We start from the raw sequence: 20,146 nt of genomic DNA, 5'->3' as shown, positions 1-20,146 counted from the left end.
ATAACAGTGATATCCACAGTGCTCCCATAATAACAGTGATATCCACAGTGCCCCCATAATAACAGTGATATCCACAGTGCCTCCAAAATAACAGTGATATCCACAGTGCTCCCATAATAACAGTGATATCCATAGTGCTCCCATAATAACAGTGATATCCACAGTGCTCCCATAATAACAGTGACATCCACAGTGCCCCCATAATAACAGTGATATCCACAGTGCTCCCATAATAAGTGACATCCACAGTGCCCCCATAATAACAGTGATATCCACAGTGCCTCCATAATAACAGTGACATCCACAGTGCCCCCATAATAACAGTGATATCCACAGTGCTCCCATAATAACAGCGATATCCACAGTGCTCCCATAATAACAGCGATATCCACAGTGCCCCCATAATAACAGCGATATCCACAGTGCCCCCATAATAACAGCGATATCCACAGTGCCCCCATAATAACAGTGATATCCACAGTGCTCCCATAATAACAGTGACATCCACAGTGCCCCCATAATAACAGTGATATCCACAGTGCCCCCATAATAACAGTGATATCCACAGTGCCCCCATAATAACAGTGATATCCACAGTGCCTCCTTAATAACAGTGATATCCACAGTGCCCCATAATAACAGTGACATCCACAGTGCCCCATAATAACAGCGACATCCACAGTGCCCCCATAATAACAGTGATATCCACAGTGCCCCATAATAACAGTGACATCCACAGTGCCCCATAATAACAGCGACAACCACAGTGCCTCCATAATAACAGTGATATCCACATTGTCCCCATAATAACAGTGATATCCACAATGCCTCCATAATAACAGTGATATCCACATTGTCCCCATAATAACAGTGACATCCACAGTGCCCCCATAATAACAGTGATATCCACAGTGCCTCCATAATAACAGTGACATCCACAGTGCCCCCATAATAACAGTGATATCCACAGTGCCCCCATAATAACACTGATATCCACAGTTCCCCATAATAACAGTGATATCCACAGTGCCCCCATAATAACAGTGATATCCACAGTGCCCCCATAATAACAGTGATATCCACAGTGCCCCATAATAACAGTGATATCCACAGTGCCTCCATAATAACAGTGATATCCACAGTGCTCCCATAATAACAGTGACATCCACATTGCCCCCATAATAACAGTGATATCCACAGTGCCCCCATAATAACAGTGATATCCACAGTGCCTCCATAATAACAGTGATATCCACAGTGCCCCCATAATAACAGTGATATCCACAGTGCTCCCATAATAACAGTGATATCCACAGTGCTCCCATAATAACAGTGATATCCATAGTGCTCCCATAATAACAGTGATATCCACAGTGCTCCCATAATAACAGTGATATCCACAGTGCCCCCATAATAACAGTGATATCCACAGTGCCTCCAAAATAACAGTGATATCCACAGTGCTCCCATAATAACAGTGATATCCATAGTGCTCCCATAATAACAGTGATATCCACAGTGCCCCATAATAACAGTGATATCCACAGTGCACCATAATAACAGTGACATCCACAGTGCCCCCATAATAACAGTGATATCCACAGTGCTCCCATAATAAGTGACATCCACAGTGCCCCCATAATAACAGTGATATCCACAGTGCCTCCATAATAACAGTGACATCCACAGTGCCCCCATAATAACAGTGATATCCACAGTGCTCCCATAATAACAGCGATATCCACAGTGCTCCCATAATAACAGCGATATCCACAGTGCCCCCATAATAACAGCGATATCCACAGTGCCCCCATAATAACAGCGATATCCACAGTGCCCCCATAATAACAGTGATATCCACAGTGCTCCCATAATAACAGTGACATCCACAGTGCCCCCATAATAACAGTGATATCCACAGTGCCTCCATAATAGTGATATCCACAATGCCTCCATAATAACAGTGATATCCACAGTGCCTCCATAATAACAGTGACATCCACAGTGCCCCCATAATAACAGTGATATCCACAGTGCCTCCATAATAACAGTGACATCCACAGTGCCCCCATAATAGCAGTGATATCCACAGTGCCTCCATAATAACAGTGACATCCACAGTGCTCCCATAATAACAGTGACATCCACAGTGCCCCCATAATAACAGTGATATCCACAGTGCTCCCATAATAACAGCGATATCCACAGTGCTCCCATAATAACAGCGATATCCACAGTGCTCCCATAATAACAGCGATATCCACAGTGCCCCCATAATAACAGCGATATCCACAGTGCCCCCATAATAACAGCGATATCCACAGTGCCCCCATAATAACAGTGATATCCACAGTGCTCCCATAATAACAGTGACATCCACAGTGCCCCCATAATAACAGTGATATCCACAGTGCCTCCATAATAGTGATATCCACAATGCCTCCATAATAACAGTGATATCCACAGTGCCTCCATAATAACAGTGACATCCACAGTGCCCCCATAATAACAGTGATATCCACAGTGCCTCCATAATAACAGTGACATCCACAGTGCCCCCATAATAACAGTGATATCCACAGTGCCTCCATAATAACAGTGACATCCACAGTGCCCCCATAATAACAGTGATATCCACAGTGCCTCCATAATAACAGTGATATCCACAGTGCCCCATAATAACAGTGACATCCACAGTGCCCCATAATAACAGCGACATCCACAGTGCCCCCATAATAACAGTGATATCCACATTGTCCCCATAATAACAGTGATATCCACAGTGCTCCCATAATAACAGTGACATCCACAGTGCCCCATAATAACAGTGATAACCACAGTGCCTCCATAATAACAGTGATATCCACAGTGCCTCCATAATAACAGTGATATCCACAGTGCCCCCATAATAACAGTGATATCCACAGTGCCTCCATAATAACAGTGATATCCACAGTGCCCCCATAATAACAGTGATATCCACAGTGCCCCATAATAACAGTGATATCCACAGTGCCTCCATAATAACAGTGATATCCACAGTGCTCCCATAATAACAGTGACATCCACAGTACTCCCATAATAACAGTGACATCCACAGTGCCCCCATAATAACAGTGATATCCACAGTGCTCCCATAATAAGTGACATCCACAGTGCCCCCATAATAACAGTGATATCCACAGTGCCCCCATAATAACAGTGATATCCACAGTGCTCCCATAATAACAGTGATATCCACAGTACTCCCATAATAACAGTGACATCCACAGTGCCCCCATAATAACAGTGATATCCACAGTGCTCCCATAATAAGTGACATCCACAGTGCCTCCATAATAACAGTGACATCCACAGTGCCCCCATAATAACAGTGATATCCACAGTGCCTCCATAATAACAGTGACATCCACAGTGCTCCCATAATAACAGTGACATTCACAGTGCCCCCATAATAACAGCGATATCCACAGTGCTCCCATAATAACAGCGATATCCACAGTGCTCCCATAATAACAGCGATATCCACAGTGCCCCCATAATAACAGCGATATCCACAGTGCCCCCATAATAACAGCGATATCCACAGTGCCCCCATAATAACAGTGATATCCACAGTGCTCCCATAATAACAGTGACATCCACAGTGCCCCCATAATAACAGTGATATCCACAGTGCCCTGATAATAACAGTGACATCCACAGTGCCCCCATAATAACAGTGATATCCACAGTGCCTCCATAATAACAGTGACATCCACAGTGCCCCCATAATAACAGTGATATCCACAGTGCCTCCATAATAACAGTGACATCCACAGTGCCCCCATAATAACAGTGATATCCACAGTGCCTCCATAATAACAGTGATATCCACAGTGCCCCATAATAACAGTGACATCCACAGTGCCCCATAATAACAGCGACATCCACAGTGCCCCCATAATAACAGTGATATCCACATTGTCCCCATAATAACAGTGATATCCACAGTGCTCCCATAATAACAGTGACATCCACAGTGCCCCATAATAACAGTGATATCCACAGTGCTCCCATAATAACAGTGATATCCACAGTGCCCCATAATAACAGTGATATCCACAGTGCCCCCATAATAACAGTGACATCCACAGTGCCCCCATAATAACAGTGACATCCACAGTGCCTCCATAATAACAGTGATATCCACAGTGCCCCCATAATAACAGTGACATCCACAGTGCCTCCATAATAACAGTGATATCCACAGTGCCCCATAATAACAGTGATATCCACAGTGCTCCCATAATAACAGTGATATCCACAGTGCCCCCATAATAACAGTGATATCCACAGTGCCTCCATAATAACAGTGATATCCACAGTGCTCCCATAATAACAGTGATATCCACAGTGCTCCCATAATAACAGTGATATCCACAGTGCCCCCATAATAACAGTGATATCCACAGTGCCCCCATAATAACAGTGATATCCACAGTGCCCCCATAATAACAGCGATATCCACAGTGCCCCATAATAACAGCGATATCCACAGTGCCCCATAATAACAGCGATATCCACAGTGCCTCATAACAACAGCGATATCCACAGTGCCCCCATAATAACAGTGATATCCACAGTGCTTCATAATAACAGCGATATCCACAGTGCCCCATAATAACAGCGATATCCACAGTGCCCCCATAATAACAGTGATATCCACAGTGCTCCCATAATAACAGTGATATCCACAGTGCCCCCATAATAACAGTGACATCCACAGGGCCTCCATAATAACAGTGACATCCACAGTGCCCCCATAATAACAGTGATATCCACAGTGCCCCCATAATAACAGTGATATCCACAGTGCCTCCATAATAACAGTGACAACCACAGGGCCCCCATAATAACAGTGATATCCACAGTGCCCCCATAATAATAGTGATATCCACAGTGCCTCATAATAACAGCGATATCCACAGTGCCCCCATAATAACAGCGATATCCACAGTGCCCCCATAATAACAGCAATATCCACAGTGCCCCCATAATAACAGTGATATCCACAGTGCTCCCATAATAACAGCGATATCCACAGTGCCCCCATAATAACAGCGATAACCACAGTGCCCCCATAATAACAGCGATATCCACAGTGCCCCCATAATAACAGTAATATCCACAGTGCCCCCATAATAACAGTGATATCCACAGTGCCCCCATAATAACAGTGACATCCACAGTGCTCCCATAATAACAGTGATATCCACAGTGCCCCCATAATAACAGTGACATCCACAGTGCCCCCATAATAACAGTGATATCCACAGTGCCCCCATAATAACAGTGACAACCACAGTGCCCCCATAATAACAGTGATATCCACAGTGCTGCCATAATAACAGTGATATCCACAGTGCCTCCATAATAACAGTGACAACCACAGTGCCCCCATAATAACAGTGATATCCACAGTGCCCCCATAATAACAGTGATATCCACAGTGCCCCCATAATAACAGTGATATCCACAGTGCCCCCATAATAACAGCGATATCCACAGTGCCCCCATAAAAACAGTGATATCCACAGTGCTCCCATAATAACAGCGATATCCACAGTGCCCCCATAATAACAGCGATATCCACAGTGCCCCCATAATAACAGCGATATCCACAGTGCCCCCATAATAACAGCGATATCCACAGTGCCCCCATAATAACAGGAATATCCACAGTGCCCCCATAATAACAGCGATATCCACAGTGCTCCCATAATAACAGTGATATCCACAGTGCCCCCATAATAACAGCGATATCCACAGTGCCCCCATAATAACAGCGATATCCACAGTGCCCCCATAATAACAGTGATATCCACAGTGCTCCCATTATAACAGTGACATCCACAGTGCCCCCATAATAACAGTGATATCCACAGTGCTCCCATAATAAGTGACATCCACAGTGCCCCCATAATAACAGTGATATCCACAGTGCCCCCATAATAACAGTGATATCCACAGTGCTCCCATAATAACAGTGATATCCACAGTACTCCCATAATAACAGTGACATCCACAGTGCCCCCATAATAACAGTGATATCCACAGTGCTCCCATAATAAGTGACATCCACAGTGCCTCCATAATAACAGTGACATCCACAGTGCCCCCATAATAACAGTGATATCCACAGTGCCTCCATAATAACAGTGACATCCACAGTGCTCCCATAATAACAGTGACATTCACAGTGCCCCCATAATAACAGTGATATCCACAGTGCTCCCATAATAACAGCGATATCCACAGTGCTCCCATAATAACAGCGATATCCACAGTGCTCCCATAATAACAGCGATATCCACAGTGCCCCCATAATAACAGCGATATCCACAGTGCCCCCATAATAACAGCGATATCCACAGTGCCCCCATAATAACAGTGATATCCACAGTGCTCCCATAATAACAGTGACATCCACAGTGCCCCCATAATAACAGTGATATCCACAGTGCCCTGATAATAACAGTGACATCCACAGTGCCCCCATAATAACAGTGATATCCACAGTGCCTCCATAATAACAGTGACATCCACAGTGCCCCCATAATAACAGTGATATCCACAGTGCCTCCATAATAACAGTGACATCCACAGTGCCCCCATAATAACAGTGATATCCACAGTGCCTCCATAATAACAGTGATATCCACAGTGCCCCATAATAACAGTGACATCCACAGTGCCCCATAATAACAGCGACATCCACAGTGCCCCCATAATAACAGTGATATCCACATTGTCCCCATAATAACAGTGATATCCACAGTGCTCCCATAATAACAGTGACATCCACAGTGCCCCATAATAACAGTGATATCCACAGTGCTCCCATAATAACAGTGATATCCACAGTGCCCCATAATAACAGTGATATCCACAGTGCCCCCATAATAACAGTGACATCCACAGTGCCCCCATAATAACAGTGACATCCACAGTGCCTCCATAATAACAGTGATATCCACAGTGCCCCCATAATAACAGTGACATCCACAGTGCCTCCATAATAACAGTGATATCCACAGTGCCCCATAATAACAGTGATATCCACAGTGCTCCCATAATAACAGTGATATCCACAGTGCCCCCATAATAACAGTGATATCCACAGTGCCTCCATAATAACAGTGATATCCACAGTGCTCCCATAATAACAGTGATATCCACAGTGCTCCCATAATAACAGTGATATCCACAGTGCCCCCATAATAACAGTGATATCCACAGTGCCCCCATAATAACAGTGATATCCACAGTGCCCCCATAATAACAGCGATATCCACAGTGCCCCATAATAACAGCGATATCCACAGTGCCCCATAATAACAGCGATATCCACAGTGCCTCATAACAACAGCGATATCCACAGTGCCCCCATAATAACAGTGATATCCACAGTGCTTCATAATAACAGCGATATCCACAGTGCCCCATAATAACAGCGATATCCACAGTGCCCCCATAATAACAGTGATATCCACAGTGCTCCCATAATAACAGTGATATCCACAGTGCCCCCATAATAACAGTGACATCCACAGGGCCTCCATAATAACAGTGACATCCACAGTGCCCCCATAATAACAGTGATATCCACAGTGCCCCCATAATAACAGTGATATCCACAGTGCCTCCATAATAACAGTGACAACCACAGGGCCCCCATAATAACAGTGATATCCACAGTGCCCCCATAATAACAGTGATATCCACAGTGCCCCCATAATAATAGTGATATCCACAGTGCCTCATAATAACAGCGATATCCACAGTGCCCCCATAATAACAGCGATATCCACAGTGCCCCCATAATAACAGCAATATCCACAGTGCCCCCATAATAACAGTGATATCCACAGTGCTCCCATAATAACAGCGATATCCACAGTGCCCCCATAATAACAGCGATAACCACAGTGCCCCCATAATAACAGCGATATCCACAGTGCCCCCATAATAACAGTAATATCCACAGTGCCCCCATAATAACAGTGATATCCACAGTGCCCCCATAATAACAGTGACATCCACAGTGCTCCCATAATAACAGTGATATCCACAGTGCCCCCATAATAACAGTGACATCCACAGTGCCCCCATAATAACAGTGATATCCACAGTGCCCCCATAATAACAGTGACAACCACAGTGCCCCCATAATAACAGTGATATCCACAGTGCTGCCATAATAACAGTGATATCCACAGTGCCTCCATAATAACAGTGACAACCACAGTGCCCCCATAATAACAGTGATATCCACAGTGCCCCCATAATAACAGTGATATCCACAGTGCCCCCATAATAACAGTGATATCCACAGTGCCCCCATAATAACAGCGATATCCCCAGTGCCCCCATAAAAACAGTGATATCCACAGTGCTCCCATAATAACAGCGATATCCACAGTGCCCCCATAATAACAGGAATATCCACAGTGCCCCCATAATAACAGCGATATCCACAGTGCCCCCATAATAACAGCGATATCCACAGTGCCCCCATAATGACAGTGATATCCACAGTGCCCCATAATAACAGTGATATCCACAGTGCCTCCATAATAACAGTGATATCCACAGTGCCTCCATAATAACAGCGATATCCACAGTGCCCCCATAATAACAGTGACAACCACAGGGCCCCCATAATAACAGTGACATCCACAGTGCCCCCATAATAACAGTGACATCCACAGTGCCCCCATAATAACAGTGACATCCACAGTGCCCCCATAATAACAGTGACATCCACAGTGCTCCCATAATAACAGTGACATCCACAGTGCCCCCATAGTAACACTGATATCCACAGTGCCCCCATAATAACACTGATATCCACAGTGCCCCCATAATAACAGTGACATCCACAGTGCTCCCATAATAACAGTGATATCCACAGTGCCCCCATAATAACAGTGATATCCACAGTGCCCCCATAATAACAGTGATATCCACAGTGCCCCCATAATAACAGCGATATCCACAGTGCCCCCATAATAACAGTGATATCCACAGTGCCCCATAATAATAATGATACCACAGTGCCCCCATAATAACAGTGATATCCACAGTGCCTCCATAATAACAGTGATATCCACAGTGCCTCCATAATAACAGTGATATCCACAGTGCCCCCATAATAACAGTGATATCCACAGTGCTCCCATAATAACAGTGACATCCACAGTGCCCCCATAATAACAGTGATATCCACAGTGCCCCCATAATAACAGTGACATCCACAGTGCCCCCATAATAACAGTGATATCCACAGTGCTCCAATAATAAGTGACATCCACAGTGCCCCCATAATAACAGTGATATCTACAGTGCCTCCATAATAACAGTGACATCCACAGTGCCCCCATAATAACAGTGATATCCACAGTGCCCCATAATAACAGTGACATCCACAGTGCCCCCATAATAACAGTGATATCCACAGTGCTTCATAATAACAGCGATATCCACAGTGCCCCCATAATAACAGCGATATCCACAGTGCCCCCATAATAACAGTGATATCCACAGTGCTCCCATAATAACAGTGATATCCACAGTGCCCCCATAATAACAGTGACATCCACAGGGCCTCCATAATAACAGTGACATCCACAGTGCCCCCATAATAACAGTGATATCCACAGTGCCCCCATAATAACAGTGATATCCACAGTGCCTCCATAATAACAGTGACAACCACAGGGCCCCAATAATAACAGTGATATCCACAGTGCCCCCATAATAAAAGTGATATCCACAGTGCCCCCATAATAATAGTGATATCCACAGTGCCTCATAATAACAGCGATATCCACAGTGCCCCCATAATAACAGCGATATCCACAGTGCCCCCATAATAACAGCGATATCCACAGTGCCCCCATAATAACAGTGATATCCACAGTGCTCCCATAATAACAGTGATATCCACAGTGCCCCCATAATAACAGTGATATCCACAGTGCCCCCATAATAACAGTGACATCCACACTGCTCCCATAATAACAGTGATATCCACAGTGCCTCCATAATAACAGTGACATCCACAGTGCCCCCATAATAACAGTGATATCCACAGTGCCCCCATAATAACAGTGACAACCACAGTGCCCCCATAATAACAGTGATATCCACAGTGCTCCCATAATAACAGTGATATCCACAGTGCCTCCATAATAACAGTGACAACCACAGTGCCCCCATAATAACAGTGATATCCACAGTGCCCCCATAATAACAGTGATATCCACAGTGCCCCCATAATAACAGCGATATCCACAGTGCCCCCATAATGACAGTGATATCCACAGTGCCTCATAATAACAGCGATATCCACAGTGCCCCCATAATAACAGCGATATCCACAGTGCCCCCATAATGACAGTGATATCCACAGTGCCCCATCATAACAGTGATATCCACAGTGCCTCCATAATAACAGTGATATCCACAGTTCCTCCATAATAACAGCGATATCCACAGTGCCCCCATAATAACAGTGACAACCACAGGGCCCCCATAATAACAGTGACATCCACAGTGCCCCCATAATAACAGTGACATCCACAGTGCCCCCATAATAACAGTGACATCCACAGTGCCCCTATAATAACAGTGACATCCACAGTGCTCCCATAATAACAGTGACATCCACAGTGCCCCCATAGTAACACTGATATCCACAGTGCCCCCATAATAACACTGATATCCACAGTGCCCCCATAATAACAGTGACATCCACAGTGCTCCCATAATAACAGTGATATCCACAGTGCCCCCATAATAACAGTGATATCCACAGTGCCCCCATAATAACAGTGATATCCACAGTGCCCCCATAATAACAGCGATATCCACAGTGCCCCCATAATAACAGTGATATCCACAGTGCCCCATAATAATAATGATACCACAGTGCCCCCATAATAACAGTGATATCCACAGTGCCTCCATAATAACAGTGATATCCACAGTGCCTCCATAATAACAGTGATATCCACAGTGTCCCCATAATAACAGTGACATCCACAGTGCCCCATAATAACAGTGATATCCACAGTGCCCCCATAATAACAGTGACATCCACAGTGCCTCCATAATAACAGTGATATCCACAGTGCCTCCATAATAACAGTGATATCCACAGTGCTCCCATAATAACAGTGATATCCACAGTGCCTCCATAATAACAGTGATATCCACAGTGCCTCCATAATAACAGTGATATCCACAGTGCCCCCATAATAACAGTGATATCCACAGTGCCTCCATAATAACAGTGATATCCACAGTGCCTCCATAATAACAGTGATATCCACAGTGCCTCCATAATAACAGTGATATCCACAGTGCCCCCATAATAACAGTGATATCCACAGTGCCTCCATAATAACAGTGATATCCACAGTGCCTCCATAATAACAGTGATATCCACAGTGCCCCCATAATAACAGTGATATCCACAGTGCCTCCATAATAACAGTGACATCCACAGTGCCCCATAATAACAGTGATATCCACAGTGCCCCCATAATAACAGTGACATCCACAGTGCCTCCATAATAACAGTGATATCCACAGTGCCTCCATAATAACAGTGATATCCACAGTGCCTCCATAATAACAGTGATATCCACAGTGCTCCCATAATAACAGTGATATCCACAGTGCTCCCATAATAACAGTGATATCCACAGTGCTCCAATAATAAGTGACATCCACAGTGCCCCCATAATAACAGTGATATCTACAGTGCCTCCATAATAACAGTGACATCCACAGTGCCCCCATAATAACAGTGATATCCACAGTGCCCCATAATAACAGTGACATCCACAGTGCCCCCATAATAACAGTGATATCCACAGTGCTCCATAATAACAGTGATATCCACAGTGCTCCCATAATAACAGTGACATCCACAGTGCCCCCATAATAACAGTGATATCCACAGTGCCCCCATAATAACAGTGATATCCACAGTGCCCCCATAATAACAGTGACATCCACAGTGCCTCCATAATAACAGTGACATCCACAGTGCCCCCATAATAACAGTGATATCCACAGTGCCCCCATAATAACAGTGATATCCACAGTGCTCCCATAATAACAGTGACATCCACAGTGCCCCCATAATAACAGTGATATCCACAGTGCCCCAATAATAACAGTGATATCCACAGTGCCCCCATAATAACAGTGACATCCACAGTGCCCCCATAATAACAGTGACATCCACAGTGCTCCCATAATAACAGTGATATCCACAGTGCCCCCATAATAACAGTGACATCCACAGTGCCTCCATAATAACAGTGATATCCACAGTGCCCCCATAATAACAGTGACATCCACAGTGCCCCCATAATAACAGTGATATCCACAGTGCCCCCATAATAACAGTGATATCCACAGTGCCCCCATAATAACAGTGACATCCACAGTGCCTCCATAATAACAGTGACATCCACAGTGCCCCCATAATAACAGTGATATCCACAGTGCCCCCATAATAACAGTGATATCCACAGTGCTCTCATAATAACAGTGACATCCACAGTGCCCCCATAATAACAGTGATATCCACAGTGCCCCAATAATAACAGTGATATCCACAGTGCCCCCATAATAACAGTGACATCCACAGTGCCCCCATAATAACAGTGATATCCACAGTGCCCCCATAATAACAGTGACATCCACAGTGCCTCCATAATAACAGTGACATCCACAATGCCCCCATAATAACAGTGATATCCACAGTGCCTCCATAATAACAGTGATATCCACAGTGCCTCCATAATAACAGTGACATCCACAGTGCCCCCATAATAACAGTGACATCCACAGTGCCCCCATAATAACAGTGATATCCACAGTGCCTCCATAATAACAGTGACATCCACAGTGCTCCCATAATAACAGTGATATCCACAGTGCCCCATAATAACAGTGATATCCACAGTGCCCCCATAATAACAGTGATATCCACAGTGCCTCCATAATAACAGTGATATCCACAGTGCTCCCATAATAACAGTGACATCCACAGTGCCCCCATAATAACAGTGACATCCACAGTGCCTCCATAATAACAGTGATATCCACAGTGCCCCATAATAACAGCGATATCCACAGTGCCCCCATAATAACAGTGATATCCACAGTGCCTCCATAATAACAGTGACATCCACAGTGCTCCCATAATAACAGTGATATCCACAGTGCCTCCATAATACCAGTGATATCCACAGTGCTCCCATAATAACAGTGACATCCACAGTGCCCCCATAATAACAGTGATATCCACAGTGCCCCCATAATAACAGTGATATCCACAGTGCTCCCATAATAACAGTGATATCCACAGTGCTCCCATAATAACAGCGATATCCACAGTGCCCCATAATAACAGCGATATCCACAGTGCCCCCATAATAACAGCGATATCCACAGTGCCCCCATAATAACAGCGATATCCACAGTGCCCCCATAATAACAGGAATATCCACAGTGCCCCCATAATAACAGCGATATCCACAGTGCTCCCATAATAACAGTGATATCCACAGTGCCCCCATAATAACAGCGATATCCACAGTGCCCCCATAATAACAGCGATATCCACAGTGCCCCCACAATAACAGTGATATCCACAGTGCTCCCATAATAACAGTGACATCCACAGTGCCCCCATAATAACAGTGATATCCACAGTGCCCCGATAATAACAGTGACATCCACAGTGCCCCCATAATAACAGTGATATCCACAGTGCCTCCATAATAACAGTGACATCCACAGTGCCCCCATAATAACTGTGATATCCACAGTGCCCCCATAATAACAGTGATATCCACAGTGCCCCATAATAACAGTGATATCCACAGTGCTCCCATAATAACAGTGATATCCACAGTGCCTCCATAATAACAGTGATATCCACAGTGCCTCCATAATAACAGTGACATCCACAGTGCCCCCATAATAACAGTGATATCCACAGTGCCTCCATAATAACAGTGACATCCACAGTGCCCCCATAATAACTGTGATATCCACAGTGCCCCCATAATAACAGTGATATCCACAGTGCCCCATAATAACAGTGATATCCACAGTGCCCCCATAATAACAGTGATATCCACAGTGCCTCCATAATAACAGTGATATCCACAGTGCCTCCATAATAACAGTGACATCCACAGTGCCCCCATAATAACAGTGATATCCACAGTGCCCCCATAATAACAGTGATATCCACAGTGCCTCCTTAATAACAGTGATATCCACAGTGCCCCATAATAACAGTGACATCCACAGTGCCCCATAATAACAGCGACATCCACAGTGCCCCCATAATAACAGTGATATCCACAGTGCCCCATAATAACAGTGACATCCACAGTGCCCCATAATAACAGTGATATCCACATTGTCCCCATAATAACAGTGATATCCACAATGCCTCCATAATAACAGTGATATCCACATTGTCCCCATAATAACAGTGATATCCACAATGCCTCCATAATAACAGTGATATCCACAGTGCTCCCATAATAACAGTGACATCCACAGTGCCCCCATAATAACAGTGATATCCACAGTGCCCCCATAATAACACTGATATCCACAGTGCCCCATAATAACAGTGATATCCACAGTGCCCCCATAATAACAGTGATATCCACAGTGCCCCCATAATAACAGTGATATCCACAGTGCCCCATAATAACAGTGATATCCACAGTGCCTCCATAATAACAGTGATATCCACAGTGCTCCCATAATAACAGTGACATCCACATTGCCCCCATAATAACAGTGATATCCACAGTGCCCCATAATAACAGTGACATCCACAGTGCCCCCATAATAACAGTGATATCCACAGTGCCTCCATAATAACAGTGATATCCACAGTGCCTCCATAATAACAGTGATATCCACAGTGCCCCCATAATAACAGTGATATCCACAGTGCCTCCATAATAACAGTGATATCCACAGTGCCCCCATAATAACAGTGATATCCACAGTGCTCCCATAATAACAGTGATATCCACAGTACTCCCATAATAACAGTGACATCCACAGTGCCCCCATAATAACAGTGATATCCACAGTGCTCCCATAATAAGTGACATCCACAGTGCCCCCATAATAACAGTGATATCCACAGTGCCCCCATAATAACAGTGATATCCACAGTGCTCCCATAATAACAGTGATATCCACAGTACTCCCATAATAACAGTGACATCCACAGTGCCCCCATAATAACAGTGATATCCACAGTGCTCCCATAATAAGTGACATCCACAGTGCCTCCATAATAACAGTGACATCCACAGTGCCCCCATAATAACAGTGATATCCACAGTGCCTCCATAATAACAGTGACATCCACAGTGCTCCCATAATAACAGTGACATCCACAGTGCCCCCATAATAACAGTGATATCCACAGTGCTCCCATAATAACAGCGATATCCACAGTGCTCCCATAATAACAGCGATATCCACAGTGCCCCCATAATAACAGTGACATCCACAGTGCCCCCATAATAACAGTGATATCCACAGTGCCCTGATAATAACAGTGACATCCACAGTGCCCCCATAATAACAGTGATATCCACAGTGCCTCCATAATAACAGTGACATCCACAGTGCCCCCATAATAACAGTGATATCCACAGTGCCTCCATAATAACAGTGACATCCACAGTGCCCCCATAATAACAGTGATATCCACAGTGCCTCCATAATAACAGTGATATCCACAGTGCCCCATAATAACAGTGACATCCACAGTGCCCCATAATAACAGCGACATCCACAGTGCCCCCATAATAACAGTGATATCCACATTGTCCCCATAATAACAGTGATATCCACAGTGCTCCCATAATAACAGTGACATCCACAGTGCCCCATAATAACAGTGATATCCACAGTGCTCCCATAATAACAGTGATATCCACAGTGCCCCATAATAACAGTGATATCCACAGTGCCCCCATAATAACAGTGACATCCACAGTGCCCCCATAATAACAGTGACATCCACAGTGCCTCCATAATAACAGTGATATCCACAGTGCCCCATAATAACAGTGATATCCACAGTGCTCCCATAATAACAGTGATATCCACAGTGCCCCCATAATAACAGTGATATCCACAGTGCCTCCATAATAACAGTGATATCCACAGTGCTCCCATAATAACAGTGATATCCACAGTGCTCCCATAATAACAGTGATATCCACAGTGCCCCCATAATAACAGTGATATCCACAGTGCCCCCATAATAACAGTGATATCCACAGTGCCCCCATAATAACAGCGATATCCACAGTGCCCCATAATAACAGCGATATCCACAGTGCCCCATAATAACAGCGATATCCACAGTGCCTCATAACAACAGCGATATCCACAGTGCCCCCATAATAACAGTGATATCCACAGTGCTTCATAATAACAGCGATATCCACAGTGCCCCATAATAACAGCGATATCCACAGTGCCCCCATAATAACAGTGATATCCACAGTGCTCCCATAATAACAGTGATATCCACAGTGCCCCCATAATAACAGTGACATCCACAGGGCCTCCATAATAACAGTGACATCCACAGTGCCCCCATAATAACAGTGATATCCACAGTGCCCCCATAATAACAGTGATATCCACAGTGCCTCCCTAATAACAGTGACAACCACAGGGCCCCCATAATAACAGTGATATCCACAGTGCCCCCATAATAAGAGTGATATCCACAGTGCCCCCATAATAATAGTGATATCCACAGTGCCTCATAATAACAGCGATATCCACAGTGCCCCCATAATAACAGCGATATCCACAGTGCCCCCATAATAACAGCGATATCCACAGTGCCCCCATAATAACAGTGATATCCACAGTGCTCCCATAATAACAGCGATATCCACAGTGCCCCCATAATAACAGCGATAACCACAGTGCCCCCATAATAACAGCGATATCCACAGTGCCCCCATAATAACAGTAATATCCACAGTGCCCCCATAATAACAGTGATATCCACAGTGCCCCCATAATAACAGTGACATCCACAGTGCCCCCATAATAACAGCGATATCCACAGTGCCCCCATAATAACAGTAATATCCACAGTGCCCCCATAATAACAGTGATATCCACAGTGCCCCCATAATAACAGTGACATCCACAGTGCTCCCATAATAACAGTGATATCCACAGTGCCCCCATAATAACAGTGACATCCACAGTGCCCCCATAATAACAGTGATATCCACAGTGCCCCCATAATAACAGTGACAACCACAGTGCCCCCATAATAACAGTGATATCCACAGTGCTCCCATAATAACAGTGATATCCACAGTGCCTCCATAATAACAGTGACAACCACAGTGCCCCCATAATAACAGTGATATCCACAGTGCCCCCATAATAACAGTGATATCCACAGTGCCCCCATAATAACAGTGATATCCACAGTGCCCCCATAATAACAGCGATATCCACAGTGCCCCCATAAAAACAGTGATATCCACAGTGCTCCCATAATAACAGCGATATCCACAGTGCCCCCATAATAACAGCGATATCCACAGTGCCCCCATAATAACAGCGATATCCACAGTGCCCCCATAATAACAGCGATATCCACAGTGCCCCCATAATAACAGGAATATCCACAGTGCCCCCATAATAACAGCGATATCCACAGTGCTCCCATAATAACAGTGATATCCACAGTGCCCCCATAATAACAGCGATATCCACAGTGCCCCCATAATAACAACGATATCCACAGTGCCCCCATAATAACAGTGATATCCACAGTTCTCCCATAATAACAGTGACATCCACAGTGCCCCCATAATAACAGTGATATCCACAGTGCCCCGATAATAACAGTGACATCCACAGTGCCCCCATAATAACAGTGATATCCACAGTGCCTCCATAATAACAGTGACATCCACAGTGCCCCCATAATAACAGTGATATCCACAGTGCCTCCATAATAACAGTGATATCCACAGTGCCTCCATAATAACAGTGACATCCACAGTGCCCCCATAATAACAGTGATATCCACAGTGCCCCCATAATAACAGTGATATCCACAGTGCCCCCATAATAACAGTGATATCCACAGTGCCTCCTTAATAACAGTGATATCCACAGTGCCCCATAATAACAGTGACATCCACAGTGCCCCATAATAACAGCGACATCCACAGTGCCCCCATAATAACAGTGATATCCACAGTGCCCCATAATAACAGTGACATCCACAGTGCCCCATAATAACAGCGACAACCACAGTGCCTCCATAATAACAGTGATATCCACATTGTCCCCATAATAACAGTGATATCCACAATGCCTCCATAATAACAGTGATATCCACATTGTCCCCATAATAACAGTGACATCCACAGTGCCCCCATAATAACAGTGATATCCACAGTGCCTCCATAATAACAGTGACATCCACAGTGCCCCCATAATAACAGTGATATCCACAGTGCCCCCATAATAACACTGATATCCACAGTGCCCCATAATAACAGTGATATCCACAGTGCCCCCATAATAACAGTGATATCCACAGTGCCCCCATAATAACAGTGATATCCACAGTGCCCCATAATAACAGTGATATCCACAGTGCCTCCATAATAACAGTGATATCCACAGTGCTCCCATAATAACAGTGACATCCACATTGCCCCCATAATAACAGTGATATCCACAGTGCCCCCATAATAACAGTGATATCCACAGTGCCTCCATAATAACAGTGATATCCACAGTGCCCCCATAATAACAGTGATATCCACAGTGCTCCCATAATAACAGTGATATCCACAGTGCTCCCATAATAACAGTGATATCCATAGTGCTCCCATAATAACAGTGATATCCACAGTGCTCCCATAATAACAGTGATATCCACAGTGCCCCCATAATAACAGTGATATCCACAGTGCCTCCAAAATAACAGTGATATCCACAGTGCTCCCATAATAACAGTGATATCCATAGTGCTCCCATAATAACAGTGATATCCACAGTGCTCCCATAATAACAGTGACATCCACAGTGCCCCCATAATAACAGTGATATCCACAGTGCTCCCATAATAAGTGACATCCACAGTGCCCCCATAATAACAGTGATATCCACAGTGCCTCCATAATAACAGTGACATCCACAGTGCCCCCATAATAACAGTGATATCCACAGTGCTCCCATAATAACAGCGATATCCACAGTGCTCCCATAATAACAGCGATATCCACAGTGCCCCCATAATAACAGCGATATCCACAGTGCCCCCATAATAACAGCGATATCCACAGTGCCCCCATAATAACAGTGATATCCACAGTGCTCCCATAATAACAGTGACATCCACAGTGCCCCCATAATAACAGTGATATCCACAGTGCCTCCATAATAGTGATATCCACAATGCCTCCATAATAACAGTGATATCCACAGTGCCTCCATAATAACAGTGACATCCACAGTGCCCCCATAATAACAGTGATATCCACAGTGCCTCCATAATAACAGTGACATCCACAGTGCCCCCATAATAGCAGTGATATCCACAGTGCCTCCATAATAACAGTGACATCCACAGTGCTCCCATAATAACAGTGACATCCACAGTGCCCCCATAATAACAGTGATATCCACAGTGCTCCCATAATAACAGCGATATCCACAGTGCTCCCATAATAACAGCGATATCCACAGTGCTCCCATAATAACAGCGATATCCACAGTGCCCCCATAATAACAGCGATATCCACAGTGCCCCCATAATAACAGCGATATCCACAGTGCCCCCATAATAACAGTGATATCCACAGTGCTCCCATAATAACAGTGACATCCACAGTGCCCCCATAATAACAGTGATATCCACAGTGCCTCCATAATAGTGATATCCACAATGCCTCCATAATAACAGTGATATCCACAGTGCCTCCATAATAACAGTGACATCCACAGTGCCCCCATAATAACAGTGATATCC

This window comes from Phyllobates terribilis, unplaced genomic scaffold (assembly GCF_046119375.1).
Source record: "Phyllobates terribilis strain yellow unplaced genomic scaffold, ASM4611937v1 Scaffold_7__3_contigs__length_470593459, whole genome shotgun sequence".
Taxonomy (NCBI): Eukaryota; Metazoa; Chordata; class Amphibia; order Anura; family Dendrobatidae; genus Phyllobates; species Phyllobates terribilis.
Note: the sequence above shows the minus strand (reverse complement) of the source record.